We start from the raw sequence: 16875 nt of genomic DNA on the forward strand, positions 1-16875 counted from the left end.
CATATATATATGGCCTAACCATAAGCTAAAAATTTTCAAGAAGTGTTCTAAACCATCTTATTTGGCAAAAAATATTCATTTTTATAATGTTTGCTTTATTTTTGATAAACACATTTTAGGTAAAAAATAAGCTTCTGAAATAGATTATTTATTTCTTGTTAAATTTTCAGTTATAAAAGAGAAACGATTACTCTTCTTTTTTTTTTTTTAAACAAATATTAAGCTGGTAATATTAACTTTATATCATAATAATAAATTTTTGTGCATCTCTAATTTTCAAATCAAACAAAAAATAGCACTAATTTGTATGAAATTCTTAAACTACACAGAATTATTAAGTTAAATATTATTTTGAGACTACATACAGATATTTTCTTTGTTATATGAAATTAAATTATTAATTAATTAATTAATTAATTAATTTTTTTAATTTAATTTGATGGATAAAATGAATCTCCTCAGCTTAACTTGAAACAAATGAATAAAATACTTAAAATTTGTTAGATCATTCAGATCAAACGAATCCACTTAGTTGATTCAAATCGAGCGAATCCACTTAGTTGATTCAAATCGAACATGCAATTCACTTAAATGTTTTGTACAAAACAAATCAGCTCACATTGATATTTCGAATCAAGTGAATAAATTCACTTTAGTGATTCAAATAAAATCAATTAGTTCAATAAATGATTCCAATCAGACAAATCAGTTCATCGCTATAATTTGAATCATGCGAATAATTTCCCCTACATATTCAAATTAGTTATTATATTTAAATAAATAAATTTTGTTCATGCCAGAAGCAACGAATTCTAATATTTTTAAAAATTATTTTTATTCAAAAATATTTTTATGAAATTAATTAGATCGGTATAAATTATTTTAAACAAACTTTTCCATATCACTTTATTCAAGTCGATGAATCACAATCATTGATTCAAATTAAATAAACACTTCTATAAATTGAATTATTTAATGTCTTCAAAGAAATTCGCAAATATTGGAAAATTAAAAAAAAATTTTTGACGATTAATAATTTTCAAGAAACTTACTTTAATCTATTTATTTAAATTATTTATCAGAATCTTTCACTTAATTTGATTAATAATAATAATATATTTGAATCAATTGATCATAATCACCAGCTTGAATCAATTTATCACTTCTGTAAAAAACAAATACATTAGAGAGATTCAAAGAATTTTGAACAATCGTACATGAATAAACTTTTTCGAATAAATTATTAGAATCATTGATTTGTATTAATTTATCAAAACGATTTTAACAAATTCTTAACCTATGGAAATCAAATCATTTAAGACTTCGAAGAAATATCTTAATCTATTGAGTGATTTAAAAAAATGCTGTAAAGTCATCTGATTTAATTTATACTGCAATTTTTAAGTATCAAATTTTACTAGACTTTATTTTAATTTTGAAGTAGTTTTCAGTCTACATATAAAAGTAAATTATAATTTCTTAAAATCATAAATATAAAACGTTTTGTGTACTCTTTCATTTTGGTAGTGAAAGTTTTTTTTAAAAAAAACGCTAATTCCGGTATTCTAATTTGCTTCGTAAAAAAAAAATCTGTAAGTGATAGGATTAAGAATTTTTTTCTCCTCAATTTGCTTTCAAAATATTTTAATTTTATTTCTTATTTCTTACCAGCATTGAACAGCAGATTCATAGCTGGTTCATGCGACTATCAATGCTTAACTATTCAAACCAAACACAGGAGAGAAGGAAATTGCTGGATCAAGCTTTGGAAAAAAAACTAGTTCTTGTGGAAGACTTTTTGGGAGAATGTTGCCTGGAGTGAGCGATCAAGGAAATTTTTCCGTGGTTAGCCAGGCGACAAGGAGATAAATAATGTAACTAACTTCATCAGAAATGCATTTTTAATTAGGGATTACTTTTAGTATGTAAATTAAAATTATTCAGATAATTGCCCCTATGTGGCTACTCCGACTTAAGCAACTCTTCCCTACACTGAGAAATGTTTTAAAAACATAGTTAACTGCTCAGCTTCTATAGTATAGTGCAGTGTTCCCCAACCTTTTTATCACCGCGGACCTGTCAACGTTTGATAATTTTAACGCAGCCCGCTGGGGGGGGGGAGCGTTGATTGTTTATATTTTAGATTATTTTTAATTACATATATTAATTTTAATACATAATATTTTAATTACATATATTAATTTTAATACATAATATTAATTTTAATACATAATATTAATTTTAATTTAATTATATTTAAACATGTCCTCAAAACAAAATACAGTTACACCAAAAAATAAATATAAAGTGATTTAGCATTCTTACTTACTAGAACGTTAAATCAATGAGAACCCTAAGCTTGTTTCTTTGCAATGAGACGGTTCCATCTGGGGGTAATCGGAGACAATGATACATTACAAAAATTTAAGTCACTACCTTCGGGGGCTCCTTTTTTTTTTTAAATAAATAAAATTTTAATGGAACACAGATAATTTTAATTTGGGGTATAAATTCAGTTTCAATGAAATGGGCGGCCCGGTACCATTTGATCCACGGACCCGGGGGTTGGAGAACACTGGTGTAGTACACATAATTCTTCCTTGACGAAGAAAAAGTTTTAATTCTTGTGTAGAAAGCAGTTTGTTCCATAGAATTACACTTACTCCGTTTCTGAATGAATCGAATCGAATTGCAAACTATCGCTAATAACCCTTAGGGTGGTCAGGGGCGGATCTAGAAATTTTTCCTGGGGGGGGGGATCATAGACTCAGATTCCTCCCCCCCCCCACAATTACATTTTTATAAAAGAAACTTTTTCTTTTAATATTTTTTTGAAGAAAAAAAACTGGGGGGTTTTAATGCTAGTCTTCTCATTTATTTTTTTCATAATGAACACTAGAACAATACATAAATAATTCAAGTATTCAACATCTTTAAATAATAAATGTAATGCGTTTTTTAGAAACTTTGGCAAATCTGTCAATGATTTTTTCAACATCCAAATCAATCTCTCTTTGAATGTTTCATAATGCCAGATTTTAATTACAAGTTTCCTAACTTTACCTTTATACAATCTTTGGTTAAGCCTGTTGAAGCGCGCTTCAACATTATTAATGTTTACAATGAAACTATGACGAATTTCGTTTTAATCTTTTGGATTATGATTCATGAAACAGTGAAGAACATGGTTAGATGGAGAGAAAAATTGATTTTTCCGAACTACTAGGTGCTCCCTTAAATAAATTTTAAAATATTTTATTTCTTTTGTAAACTATTAAAAAAAAATATTATTTTTATTTTATTTTTTCAATTTTAAGAGGGGGATCATGACGCTTGTGACCCCCCACCCCGCTGGATAGGCCACTGTGGGTGGTTATATTTGTTCTACATAAATTATCAAAAATCGAATATCTATATATACTAACAACTCGTTTACATTCAATTCATTCGGACACATTCAACTATATTATTACATAAAAGATACGAGTTTTTTCATCAATAGAGTTTGAGAAAACGGAAGTTTTCGTTTTTTAAATTAAACCAGCTTTATGGCAAAGAGACATATCTACCAGACACATTTATTAAAGAGAAGGAAAAAAACATTTAATTGAACGTTTTTAATTACTTCAAACCTGTGATATACATGCCATATTGTCATTATAGATCACTTTTTGATTCAATATATTCAAAAGATGAAATAAAAAAATTTGTTTTCCGTTCACATATGAAGCGTGTAAAAGACAATATGAAGTTGATGCAAGTGAAATGGAGCCGAAACTTAGTTTTTTTTTTCATTTTTCAAATTTTTTCTTCCTTCTTCATCATGAGAGAGTTGATACGATAGATTTCGAGAATAGATTGGAATCTTGTCTCTTTCTGTTTCTTCGGTTTGTCTCTTTTCATCAACTTACTCCAAAAAAGGCTTGAAGAATGACGTTACCTGTGTGACGTCATGAAGGTAGATTTTTGGCGGTAGGAAGAAGCAGCCAATTTGGTGATTTATCGCTAATTGCTTTTTGATATCGCTTTTCTTTTTTTCTTTTAATACTTCCGGAACATTTTTAAAAGCTAAGGTATGCCGATAGTTCTATTTGGTAAATATCATTAAGATTTATAAAAACTTAAATGTTGCTATGAGAATCTAATTCAAAATTGACTTACCTGATGCGGCTATTAATTTCCAGAACTGAATTAATAATTCTAGAAAATAATACGAAAATTACATACCTATTTAATGTTCGAAAGAAACTTTCATCTGTCTGTATGTACTATTTCTGTACTTCTACCACCGGCGCTCCTAATCCTTTGATCAATAAAAGCTGTCCCCTTCCTCTTTACCATGAGTATATCTCAGGCAAAGACTAGGAAGCCGACTCAGCCACCCTTAGATCAACATATACTGCCCTCGTGAGACCCATATTGGAATATGGTTTCCAGGTCTACTCCTGTGCTTCGGCCAGTGATCTCCAGAAGCTTGAAAAAGTTCAGCATAGTGCAACCAGAATTATTTCTGGATTGCGTAACAGTTGCCCGAGTCATATTCTACTAAATGAAACAAATATACAGCCGTTGGAAATAAGAAGGGAATCTAACCTTGTAAAATACTATGCCAAATTGGCAAGCTTGGGCACTCAGAATCAGACAGCTGAATTTCTGCTTAATTGGCAAAATTATCAAAGATTAAAAAAGGACAGCCCTCTTTCTCTGACTCTTTCGCTTGATGCAGTTAAGTTCAACGTTGATCCGCAGTTCATTTGCAGTCCTGTATGTCCCCTTTGCGGGCTTGCCCAGAGTGTTCTTCCATACTACACTGCTCTCTGAGGTTACTAACGGCAACCACCCTCCGGAGTATTTGAAGCAATTGGCTTTGGAGATAATAAACCTTGTCCTGCTGACGATCTTAAAATCTATACGGATGGTAGCGGTGACGATCATCACCACACCGTCAGTGGAATTTACACCATATATCCTGCTGAAGTTCACGAATCTAGATCACTAAGAAATCCAGATTTCTGTTCAGTGTTTCGCAGTGAACTTATTGCTATTCAAACAGGTCTGGAAATTATCAGGACTAGAGCCAATTTTGGGAATGTCTGGATTTTCACGGACAGTCGTAGCTGTATTCAGCACCTGAGAAATTAGGAGAGAGTAACGGACCGGGCTGGTGTCTCTAAATGTGGTTTATTAAATGCCCTCTCAGCCTCCCATGACATCCATATTCAGTGGATACCCTCACACGTGGATCTTTTTGGCAACGAAAGTGCTGATCAGTTGGCAAAATAAGGTACTTCCCTCCCAGCCTCTCCAAATACGGCCCTCACTTACTCTGTATTATTTTCTATCCGCAAATCTAAGGTTAATAAAGCCTGGCTTGTTCCACCGGATCACAATTGGCATCCCCACAAGCGTCCTGGAGGAACCCTTGACCTTCAAAGTGCACGTGCCGACTAAACCGCTACCTGTATATTTGTCAGTGGGCATACTAAGAGCCTCACTTTCAGTGGGAAAATAAACTTTTTCCAACTTTACTTTAAAACTTATTATATGGGTCTATAATTTACGCAATATTATCTGGAATTATTAGATCAGACTTGAAACTTAATAGCCGCAACTTGTATTTCGTTTTTCAACGCAGAACTAATTCGCTATTATCTCTACAAAACAAGAAATTCGACACATAACATATCCCTTTAAGATATTAAGGGGACCTGAAAGTAATGTCGTTTCGCGTATAAACCACATATTCTGGCGGCGTGTTCTGGCGGCGTATAAAGGACATATTCGAGCATGGGTTTCTATGCAATTTTAATCCTGGTGATGCGCTCTGATCCTCCAAAAAGTTTGTCACAACGTTTACGCGATGAGCCGTGTTGGCTCAGGGGACAAAGCGTTCGCCTTCCAATGAGGTGAACCAGGTTCGAATCCGAGTGATGGCTGGTCGATAGCAATTCCGCATCCGGCTCTCACCGATTTCAGTGCTGATGTGAAATATCCTCAATGGTAAACGGATCATGGGTTACAGTCCCCTTGCAGCGAGGCTAATCGTGAGAGGTTCTCGTGGTCTTTCTCTCCATGTAACGTAAATGCGGGTTAGTTCCATCAAAAAGTCCTCCACAAAGGCAAATTTCTGCCAATCACCGATCCAGGAGCTTCCTTGTCTCCTGGATTGGGTTCAAAATTACAAGGCTACGGAGTTGAACATTAGTAGTCGTAAACCCAAATATTGGGTCAGCTGTTCAATGTCGGTTATAATATGAAAGTAAAAGCATTTACGAGATAACTTTCTTAAAGTTGTACAGTGAGCAGAAAATAGACGGACCACCCTAAATAAGTTTTGATCTAATGGTACTCTTCACGTTCTAGGATAATATCTTAATGGTTCGAAAGGGTGACCTCAAATGTGCTAATTAATCAGTACAGACGATATTTTAAGTTGAAAAATCAGACACTAAAACGTACTTTCTCTGAATAAACATGCCGATTTTTCGACGAAATTATCATTAAATGGTCGTTCCCTTAATTAAACTATTGGAACCATTATTTCCCAGATTGCGGCTGCCCCCTATATTTCAGAGATCAGAAAACTGAATCCGCTAAAAAAAGTCATGTTTATTCAGAGATAGAAAGTTTTTGTGTCTGCTTTCTGCTCAGAATATTCTCTGCTCTGATTAATATAGCATAGTTGTGGCCGCCCCCTCGATTTACTAAGATCGAGTCCTAGAACGTGAAGATCCGATCATTAGATAAGAACTTATTCTGCTTAATTTCTTGTGCATCGTACATTTCGACAAAGAATAGGCTAAAAATGCCACTTAGGAAAAATCTTAGAGAAACTGATTGCAGATTTGAAATTGGTGACGTGAAAATATTCACGATCCATTAAAAAAATCTCATGCAACAAATAACAATTGTTTCCCAGAGTAATCAATTATTTACTCCATCGCACAAGTAGAAAATTATATTAGTCACATAAGCGAAAACTGACTTCAACTGAAAACGGTGCTTCAGATGAAGACATCAAATTATATTACTGAAAGTCAACGTATTGAAGTTTATTTCAGCCATGCAGAAGAAAACTATCGCACAATTAGAAATTTATATTAGTCACCCAAACGGAAACTGACTTCAACTGAAAACGGTGCTTCAGATGACGAAATCAAATTATATTACTGAAAGTCAACGTATTGAAGTTTATTTCAGCCATGCAGAAGAAAACTATCGCACAAGTAGAAATTTATATCAGTCACCCAAACAGAAACTAACTTCAACTGAAAACGGTGCTTCAGATGAAGAAATCAAATTATATTACTGAAAGTCAACGTATTGAAGTTTATTTCAGCCATGCAGAAGAAAACTATCGCACAAGTAGAAATTTATATCAGTCACCCAAACGGAAACTGACTTCAACTGAAAACGGTGCTTCAGATGAAGAAATCAAATTATATTACTGAAAGTCAACGTATTGAAGTTTATTTCAGCCATGCAGAAGAAAACTATCGCACAAGTAGAAATTTATATCAGTCACCCAAACGGAAACTGACTTCAACTGAAAACGGTGCTTCAGATGAAGAAATCAAATTATATTACTGAAAGTCAACATATTGAAGTTTATTTCAGCCATGCAGAAGAAAACTATCGCACAAGTAGAAATTTATATCAGTCACCCAAACGGAAACTGACTTCAACTGAAAACGGTGCTTCAGATGAAGAAATCAAATTATATTACTGAAAGTCAACATATTGAAGTTTATTTCAGCCATGCAGAAGAAAACTATCGCACAAGTAGAAATTTATATCAGTCACCCAAACGGAAACTGACTTCAACTGAAAACGGTGCTTCAGATGAAGAAATCAAATTATATTACTGAAAGTCAACATATTGAAGTTTATTTCAGCCATGCAGAAGAAAACTATCGCACAAGTAGAAATTTATATCAGTCACCCAAACGGAAACTGACTTCAACTGAAAACGGTGCTTCAGATGAAGAAATCAAATTATATTACTGAAAGTCAACATATTGAAGTTTATTTCAGCCATGCAGAAGAAAACTATCGCACAAGTAGAAATTTATATCAGTCACCCAAACGGAAACTGACTTCAACTGAAAACGGTGCTTCAGATGAAGAAATCAAATTATATTACTGAAAGTCAACATATTGAAGTTTATTTCAGCCATGCAGAAGAAAACTATCGCACAAGTAGAAATTTATATCAGTCACCCAAACGGAAACTGACTTCAACTGAAAACGGTGCTTCAGATGAAGAAATCAAATTATATTACTGAAAGTCAACGTATTGAAGTTTATTTCAGCCATGCAGAAGAAAACTATCGCACAAGTAGAAATTTATATTAGTCACCCAAATGGAAACTGACTTCAACTGAAAACGGTGCTTCAGATGAAGAAATCAAATTATATTACTGAAAGTCAACGTATTGAAGTTTATTTCAGCCATGCAGAAGAAAACTATTGCACAAGTAGAAATTTATATTAGTCACCCAAACGGAAACTGACTTCAACTGAAAACGGTGTTTCAGATGAAGACATCAAATTATTTTACCTAAAGTCAACGTATTGAAGTTTATTTCAGCCATGCAGAAGAAAACTATCGCACAAGTAGAAATTTATATCAGTCACCCAAACGGAAACTAACTTCAACTGAAAACGGTGTTTTAGATGAAGACATCAAACTATATTACCTAAAGTCAACGCATTGAAGTTTATTTCAGCCATGACGAAAAAAACTGAACGCAAACTCTAAAAACAATATTTTGAATAATCCATCAAAGTCATATATTACCTAAAATCAGCACTTGTGTGAACGAGTTTGTTGATAAAATAAAGAGAAAAAAAAATTCTGTGTTTCTATTTACCTTTCGGGATAAATTTAGAATTCAAAATCAATTAGACCTTATAGTGAATTTATAACTTACATTAAAATAAACTGTTCCAAGCTAGACAGAAAGAAAATGCATCATTAGCAATGGCTTCCTTGTTTTGATACGCAAAAGCGGTCATTGCTATCGAGTTGAATTTATCGTATGTTATGTAATGAAATATTTTAATGAAGCTTAAATAAAAAGAATCTACTTAGTTTTTATCTAGTTTATAATATAGGATAGCTTATATTTTCAATCGCAAAGATGTATTCAAAATATCTTATAATTTTCAATAAATATTTCTTATATTTTCAATTCTTAATGTGAGTAAAACTTATTTCATTAAAATTTAGTAACTATTAATATATAGGCTACTTTCTGCGGCTATTGTTGCAACCAATTTTAAAATAAATTTTATAATACCATTTTGTTTAATATATTTATTTTTGTGCAATTTTATGGAAATTAACCTTTATTTTTACTTTTGTGATCATTTAGACAAAGATTTGATTACTGAATATTTTTCATCTAAAATTACAAGTAAAAATTACATAGTTGTGTTGCAAAATAAACAATACACACTTTAAATTTATTCGTGTTAGTCGTCGTGCTTATAAAAAGTAATAAATAACAGTGCAAATTAATCATTTTTTAACACCCAAGTATCATGATGATCGGATTAATAGTCGAAGTTGATCAAACCTGATTAATTTAAGGCATACTATTGTTAAGTATGAGATGTAATACTGAGAAATACTAAAACAAAAAGTTGCTGCCTTTATATAGATATCAAAATCTATCTTATAAAAATAATACAGATCCAAAAGGCTATCCACTTAAAGTAATTTGGATCCAAAAGAATATCCAAAAAAGTTATTTGGATCCAAAAGAATATCCAAAAAAAGTAATACAGATCCAAAAGAATATCCAAAAAAGTAATTTGGGTCCAAAAGAATATCCAAAAAAGCAATATACAGATCCAAAAAGAATATCTTATGAAAGAAATATAAACTAAAATAATATCCCATCAACAAAACATAATATAAAATGATATCCAATAAAAATATTTATTTAAAAGGATATCTTATAAAAGTAAAATCCAAAATGATATCTGATAATAATGTATGATCCAAATGAATATTCATAAAATAACTTGGATCGAAAAGGATATCCAAGATAAGTAATAATGATCCAAAAAGATGTCCAATAAAATTAATATAATGCAATTTTATACAAAAGAGCATCCAATAAAAGTAATATAATACAATTTGATACAAAAGGGTTTCCAATAAAATTATCTGAATCCAAGTTGATATAAAAAAAAACTAATAGGTATTTAAAAGAATATCTAATAAAAGTTATATAATCTAAAAGGATATTCTATAAAAGTAATATCTATCTAAGCAAATATCATATGATCCAAAAAATGTATAGTAAAATTATTATATTCAAAAGCCATATCGATCTGAAACGATCCCAATAAAATTAATAACAATGTATATGAAAATTCCCTCTAACTACATCTTTTAAAGCGACAGCTTAATATCATCTCAACAATTATCATCTTCTACGCAAAAAAAGCGCGTTTTTCAGTAGTTTCGTTTTCATCTCTGAGTATATTCAAAAATCATATCGATCTAAATCATATCGATGATCCAAAAATCATATCGATGTCGATCTAAAACGATCCCAATAAAATTAATAGCAATTTATATGAAAATTCCCTCTAACTACATCTTTTAAAGCGACAGCTCAATATCATCTCAACAATTATCATCTTCTACGCAAAAAAAGAGCGTTTTTCAGTAGTTTCGTTTTCATCTCTGAGTTCATCTTTGGCGAAGAACGAAGTCAACGTCTTATTACAACCTCCAAGACCGGACTTTTCGAAAGTGGGTTTCCTTATTCTTGAGACTGAGCAGGTAGTCTCAGTGCCCAAATAGGCACTGATGGGTCAAGTTGTTGGTTGCTGCTGTGTAGTGCTTGTGAATTGTGTATCTGCTGTCATGACCCGTTTTACTCTCATGTTGGACTGCTGATTGATGTTTGGATTGTGTCTGTTTGTGATTTGTGGATATTAATTTTTATTAAGTGATTTTTTTTAATTTATTTTTTTAATTGGAATACCCCATTAAAATGTAAGTACTCAATCTATGCATTAATCATATTTCTGTATTTTAAAAAAAGCTATACATTAATTTTCAATTATTATTTCTACTACAAGTTTTTACGTAAATGTTTGTAAAATTATAAACTTGTGTGAACTTTTGAAGTTGTAAGAACTATTTATTTCACTAACAAAGAAAAAAATATTTATATATTTTACTATCTAACAGCTGAAAGCAAAATTAGTTTCAAATTTTAAAAATTTACTAATATTTGATAATTAATTTTTATGTGATACATTTTTTAAAATGGTAATACAATATTTTTTTTATGGAATTTCTCTATTCTCGGCTTTTCAAAAAAATTTTACTACTTTGTTTAATTTTAATATCATTATATTTACTGTCAACATGGTAACTAGATTGCGTTCGCTATTAAATTAATTAAAATATTTTAATGTGCTAACGCACTTACATAACTGATTGGTTGTATAGCGTCATTAGATTATTAAATAGTAAATAATTATTTCATTAAAAACTCGTTAGTAATTTTATGTTTCTATAAACTTACCAATAAGTTTTAAGTTTTTAATTTGTTTCAAAACTAGTAACTAACATAATTTTTTTTATATTTAGTTTTAAATATATTTAAAAAAACTTAAAATGTAACGAAATTCTAATTGTGAAAATAAGTCACTATTAGAATTAGATGCCAAAATATTTTTGAGATTTTTTCATTTTTTTTATGTTTTTTTAATTTAAACTAACGTAAAAAAACATGTGTTAACATAAAATTTTTCCGATTCGATGTTTTAATCTTTGGCTTTTTCTTTTTTTATAAAAATTTTCTTCTTGGAATGTTCATATTTTATGTATTCGTTTGACATTTGGCCTAATTGACTTTATACACAAGTGTTTTTTTTTTGTTGTTATAATCAAAAATTAAGATACATTCATAATTACACTATAATAATTTTGAAGAAACATTTGTTTAATATTACTCAGAAAAAAAGGAAATTGCTTGAAATTTCTAAAGACTATGGTATTTGTTTATGCTAGGACATGGAGAAATTAGTAATTGTAAAACATAAATTAAATAGGGAAACTTTAACTTGAACTTCTGACTTACTTTTAGGGGTGGCAAAGCTTTCGTTTGGGTCAACATTTCCAATTATCAATTTCTTCCTTTTTTTATTATAATACGTGTTTTCACGATCAATTCATGTTTAAGTTCACTTAACGATGATAAGTGGTTTGGTAGATTAAGAGACTACTTTTCCTCTACTTTAGTTGCATTTTATCAGTATTTTCTTTTAAAATCAATTTCCTAACAATTTATAAGAATATTTTTAAAAAATCTTGTTAAATATTGAAGAGCTTTAACTGCATTTTTTCAATATTTTCTTTTAAAATTAATTTCCTAACAATTTATAAGAATATTTTTTTTAAAAATCTTGCTAAATATTACGTAACTTTATCTGCATTTTTTCAATATTTTCTCTTAAAATCAATTTCCCAACAGTTTATAAACATAATTTTAGAAAAATATCGTGTTAAACATTCTAGAAAATTCTAGTAGAATATAGACGCAAAGTTTTTTATAGTAGAAATCATTTTTGTAGTCTTCCAGAAAACTACCTCAACAAATGTTCATTGTTTTTCGCATGATAACGGAATGCTAAAGGACATTTTATAATCCACTTATTAAAATGATACACATCATTATTTATTTTTTTTACACAAAAAAACTTTTTTTGTGTCTTAAAGCAAGTAAACAGTTTATAAACCTGCGGAATGTATTAATCAACCTTAAATTTCTAAAATACCAAATTTTAAAAAAAAAAGCGTTATACCATCAAAAAAAAGTTTTTAGCAAATTTTTAGTAGAAGCAATTTTCTAAGTAGTTTTTGTACTTCTTAAAAGAAAGCTCAAAATGATCAGGGATTTTTCGCAAATTTTATTGTATTTCATAAGACAAATTTTAATAACTAATGATAATACCTTACATTAATCGTCAGGAAACCGAAATGTGATTGCACAAGGAAAGATAACATACTTTTATGGGGGATGATCCCCTGTAATTCCAATCTCATTTTTAATAAATCTTTAATAGTACAAAATGAAATTTCAGGAGAAGATTAGCTTGGCTTATCTTCATCAAGCTTAGAATATTGCTTGAAACTTTTTAAATTTTTGAGATATTTAAATCAAACTTTTTTCATCACATTGCCAAATACAATTTACTACAAAATTAAGAAGAAATGTTTTTAAATTTTTTTTCGCAATTGCGCAGTAAAAAAAACTACCTTAAGTAGTTATATCTTGCGCAGTTTTGAACGATTTTTTTTAAAATTTTAAATAATTTAATTTTGAATTTCACCAAAACTATTGTTTGATGCCATTAAATATTTAAAAAGCTATAGCAAAAAAAAAGTAGGACAAAAATTTAGTTTTTTATAAAAGTGTCCGTATTTCCATAAATATTTACTCTAGGTTTACGAAATTTTAGTTCTTTTAGTAATTTGAAAAATTAGTTTCTTCTTTTATTTCGCAGATTGTTTTCTTAATTTTTATGCCAATTATTGTAGACTTACTATACTATCTAGAGAAAAAAAAATTTTATGCCAATGTGCAGTATAAATTTGTAAGTTTTTAAGAAAGTAAATTTGTGAATTGTTTGGTTAAATTGTAATTTCTTTTTAAAAAAATCTAACTAACATGAAAACTAATTTATATATAAAATACTATTCATATTCTTCAGAATTAAACTGATAAATATGAAATAATGCCTTATGTAAGAAAGTATGAAGTATTTTCAATAATTTTCCTTAGTAATCTCTCATAAGCATCTATTATAAAATTTATAAAACGATTTTCTTCAAATTAAATTACATTCATATTTTTTAGGGTGTTAACAAATAAATATAATTTCAATGTTAATTATCATACTTCAACACTTCATACCATCGCAACTTTCGTCATAATTTTTATCTCAATTCTCTAAGTTATAAAAAAAGCACTTACGGTACTTAATAGAAGTACTGTAATTGCTCAAAATGCTTTGATATCAAAATGTAATTTAAAAAATCACATTTTTTTATATATAAAACTGGGAGAAACTGTTCTCAGAGGAAAAGAATCATACAAATGTCGAGAATACTAGTCAAATAAAAATCTCTGAATTATAACAGACTGCTTTAAAAACAACTGTTCTCAAACATAAAAATCAACTTAAGATAAATTGATCACTAAAAAAAAAAAAAAAAAAAAATGATTTTATTTTAATGACAAGTTCTTCTAAATGTAAATTGACTCTTTTAAATAACAAAACCAATTGTTTGATGTCTTGTAACTGACCAACTATCATATAAAATACAACATATGTTATTATATTCTAAGTCAATCCTATGTTTATAAAAAATAATTGTTTATAAGACACGAAATGAAATCTGACAGGTCATTTTCAATTCATGAGATTCGTATTCACTGAATTGGATTCATTCCAAATTCATAACTCCCAAGGTGGACGAGCTGTCTTACAGGAATATAACGGTGGATTTGACTTTATTTATTTCTGTTAGTCAAAACCCAACCTTCAAGTTGTGGAAAGAGTTGCAGCGCTGAACAGTCAAATTTAATCTGAAACAATTATTTTTTTTCTCTCTCTCTATGTATAATTTGAGGGTGTGTCTGTATTTCAACTTAGAGACACTTCTTGATGGAGTGATTGCTGAAGACGGAAAATTAACTGAAACGAATGTGATTAGCATATAATTTTTACAGAGTTTTGATCTCTAGTGAAAAGTTAAGAAAAAATTTTAGTAACCGCAAATATTGTCAGAGTTGGATAAAATTGACAGTGCAGCATGCAGAGGTGCGAGAATGTCCCTGATGAAGTTCTTAATTGCCCCTGAAAAAAATGCAAGCAAGTCTCTGGAGGGGGCAAGAAAACATTGAATATAAAAACAAATTGAACACTACACATTCAGGAAAATTATCAAACAAATTTTAAATACATTTGAATTTTTATACATGTGCGGAAACTATTCTTCTGTAAAAATTCTAACATAATATTTTTGAAATTTCTGTGATGATATATAATATTTATTTAAATGATTAAATTCATTAATAAATTTCCTTGAAAAAAAAATTTTCTTCTCATAAAATATTTCGCTTAAGCCAAGTATATACCAAATAAAAATTTTTATTTACTACTGAAAATAATACTAAAAATTTCCTAATAAATCTGTTACAACTCATCTTAAGTAATGCACAAGTTTTTAATGAACGATTTGTTGCCTGTGCCTTTTCATCCCCCCCCCGCATTGCATCATCTGATGTTCACTCAGGGGGGAAAGAAGAGGGAAACTAGTGTTGGCATTTCTGATAAATTTCTCAATAAACCATATTTAATTTTAACTCGTGAACTCAAATCAATATATTTGAAAATCATTATTCTATTTTATCTATTTGATAGCATGGAGTCAATCTTACGTTGAATCAATTTTAAGAAGTTTTAACACGATTATGAAATAATCCGAATGGTGATATTTTCATCAACAATTTGAACATGAAACAATTCGCAAAAGAGAAGTTGGGACCATTCGCTGTTATTCTATTTTAGTTTAATGTGTGACAAAAAAAATAATTAATCGATTTTGAACCTTTAAATATTGAATTAATATAATAGTTTGCTCTAAATATTTTACTTAGTAATGAAATCATTAATTCTAAAGGTATTTCGTTCTGTAAAATCATTTTTAAAGAAATAAACAGCATCAAATGTGTTATATTTGTAACCAATTCATATTTCTTCCAAAGTTGAATTTTATTCAATATGAATACGTCCACGTTAGCCCTACGACAAAGCCCCATAAATAACTACATTCATAAATATTACTCGTATGAGAAGAATTGTGGTGCATTTCAAGATATTAATATAAAGGCAGCATAGTAATTTAGTAAATGTCAATATAACTTAGTTTGAAAAAGAAAGTTTTTTTTTAAATAAAAAATCTTGTGCACCATTTAATGAAATTAGTCTCTGCATTCATGAACATGTTGCATCCAAGAGAAGAATTCTAATCAATCACTAGATGTCAATATAAATGTATCTTAGTAATGTTCAATAATGTTAAAGATATTAAATAAGAAAATTTTTAAATTTCAAACTGTCAATTTTATTGCAACAATGTAAGTGTCATTTGTAAACATTTTTTCTTGTTAAATGATTGTGTTAAAAATGAAGGGAAAATCTTGTGTACTATTTAATCAAATAAGTTTCTGCATTCATGAAGATTTCATACATGAGAAGATTCTAACACATTGCCAGAATCCAAGACTAGAACTCGGAAATGTCACTATTCTAACTAGGTTTTTCGAAGCGTATCGGAAGCGCATTGAAAAGAAAACAAATACAAAGCAAAAAAAAGAAGAAGAAAAAAACGAAACAACGAATTATACTGATGAATATCCTGCCCAAAATTCTCCAAAAAGCTTTTGCGAAGTGAAGCGACTACTTCGGCTAAATTTTGTTCTACGGAATATGTAAAATGATTATCGTCTGCTGGCGGAAAGGAATGATGGCAGGTGACCATATCAACAATATTGTTCCGGAATGAATTCACATTTGTAAATCAGATCGTTCTTAATAAAAAATTCCGAACATATCTTTTCCATAAGCTGATTTTGATTTCACGGTGCAATAGAACTGTTCCAGAAGCGTGTAATTAAATTTTATCTGTAAACATTTCAGATTTTCATAGCGATTCAATTTTTATAGTGACATTATCTTTTTGTATGTCAAAATATATGCCATGCTAAACTGCTTTAAGAACTCTTTCGAAAAACTCTTTAACCGTGAACTCAAAAATCATTTCATTCACAGTTG

At 29.6% G+C, this 16875-nt stretch overlaps 1 protein-coding gene across 2 annotated transcripts in view; it reads left to right on the forward strand.

The window, feature by feature from the left end:
- The first annotated feature begins 1676 nt into the window (after positions 1–1676).
- The window catches only part of LOC107452839 (uncharacterized), a 141369-nt gene continuing 126170 nt past the window's right edge, over positions 1677–16875 (forward strand). Inside the window, exon 1 of one of the 2 annotated variants that reach the window (XM_016069452.4) lies at positions 1677–1874. The gene's annotated coding sequence lies outside the window, so the exon portion shown is untranslated. Of the gene's footprint in view, positions 1875–10788; positions 11018–16875 lie in introns of those variants that run through there. The other variant, XM_016069451.5, reaches the window with a different exon arrangement.

This window comes from Parasteatoda tepidariorum, chromosome 5, assembly GCF_982258835.1.
Source record: "Parasteatoda tepidariorum strain Cologne lab strain chromosome 5, Ptep-v5.0, whole genome shotgun sequence".
Taxonomy (NCBI): Eukaryota; Metazoa; Arthropoda; class Arachnida; order Araneae; family Theridiidae; genus Parasteatoda; species Parasteatoda tepidariorum.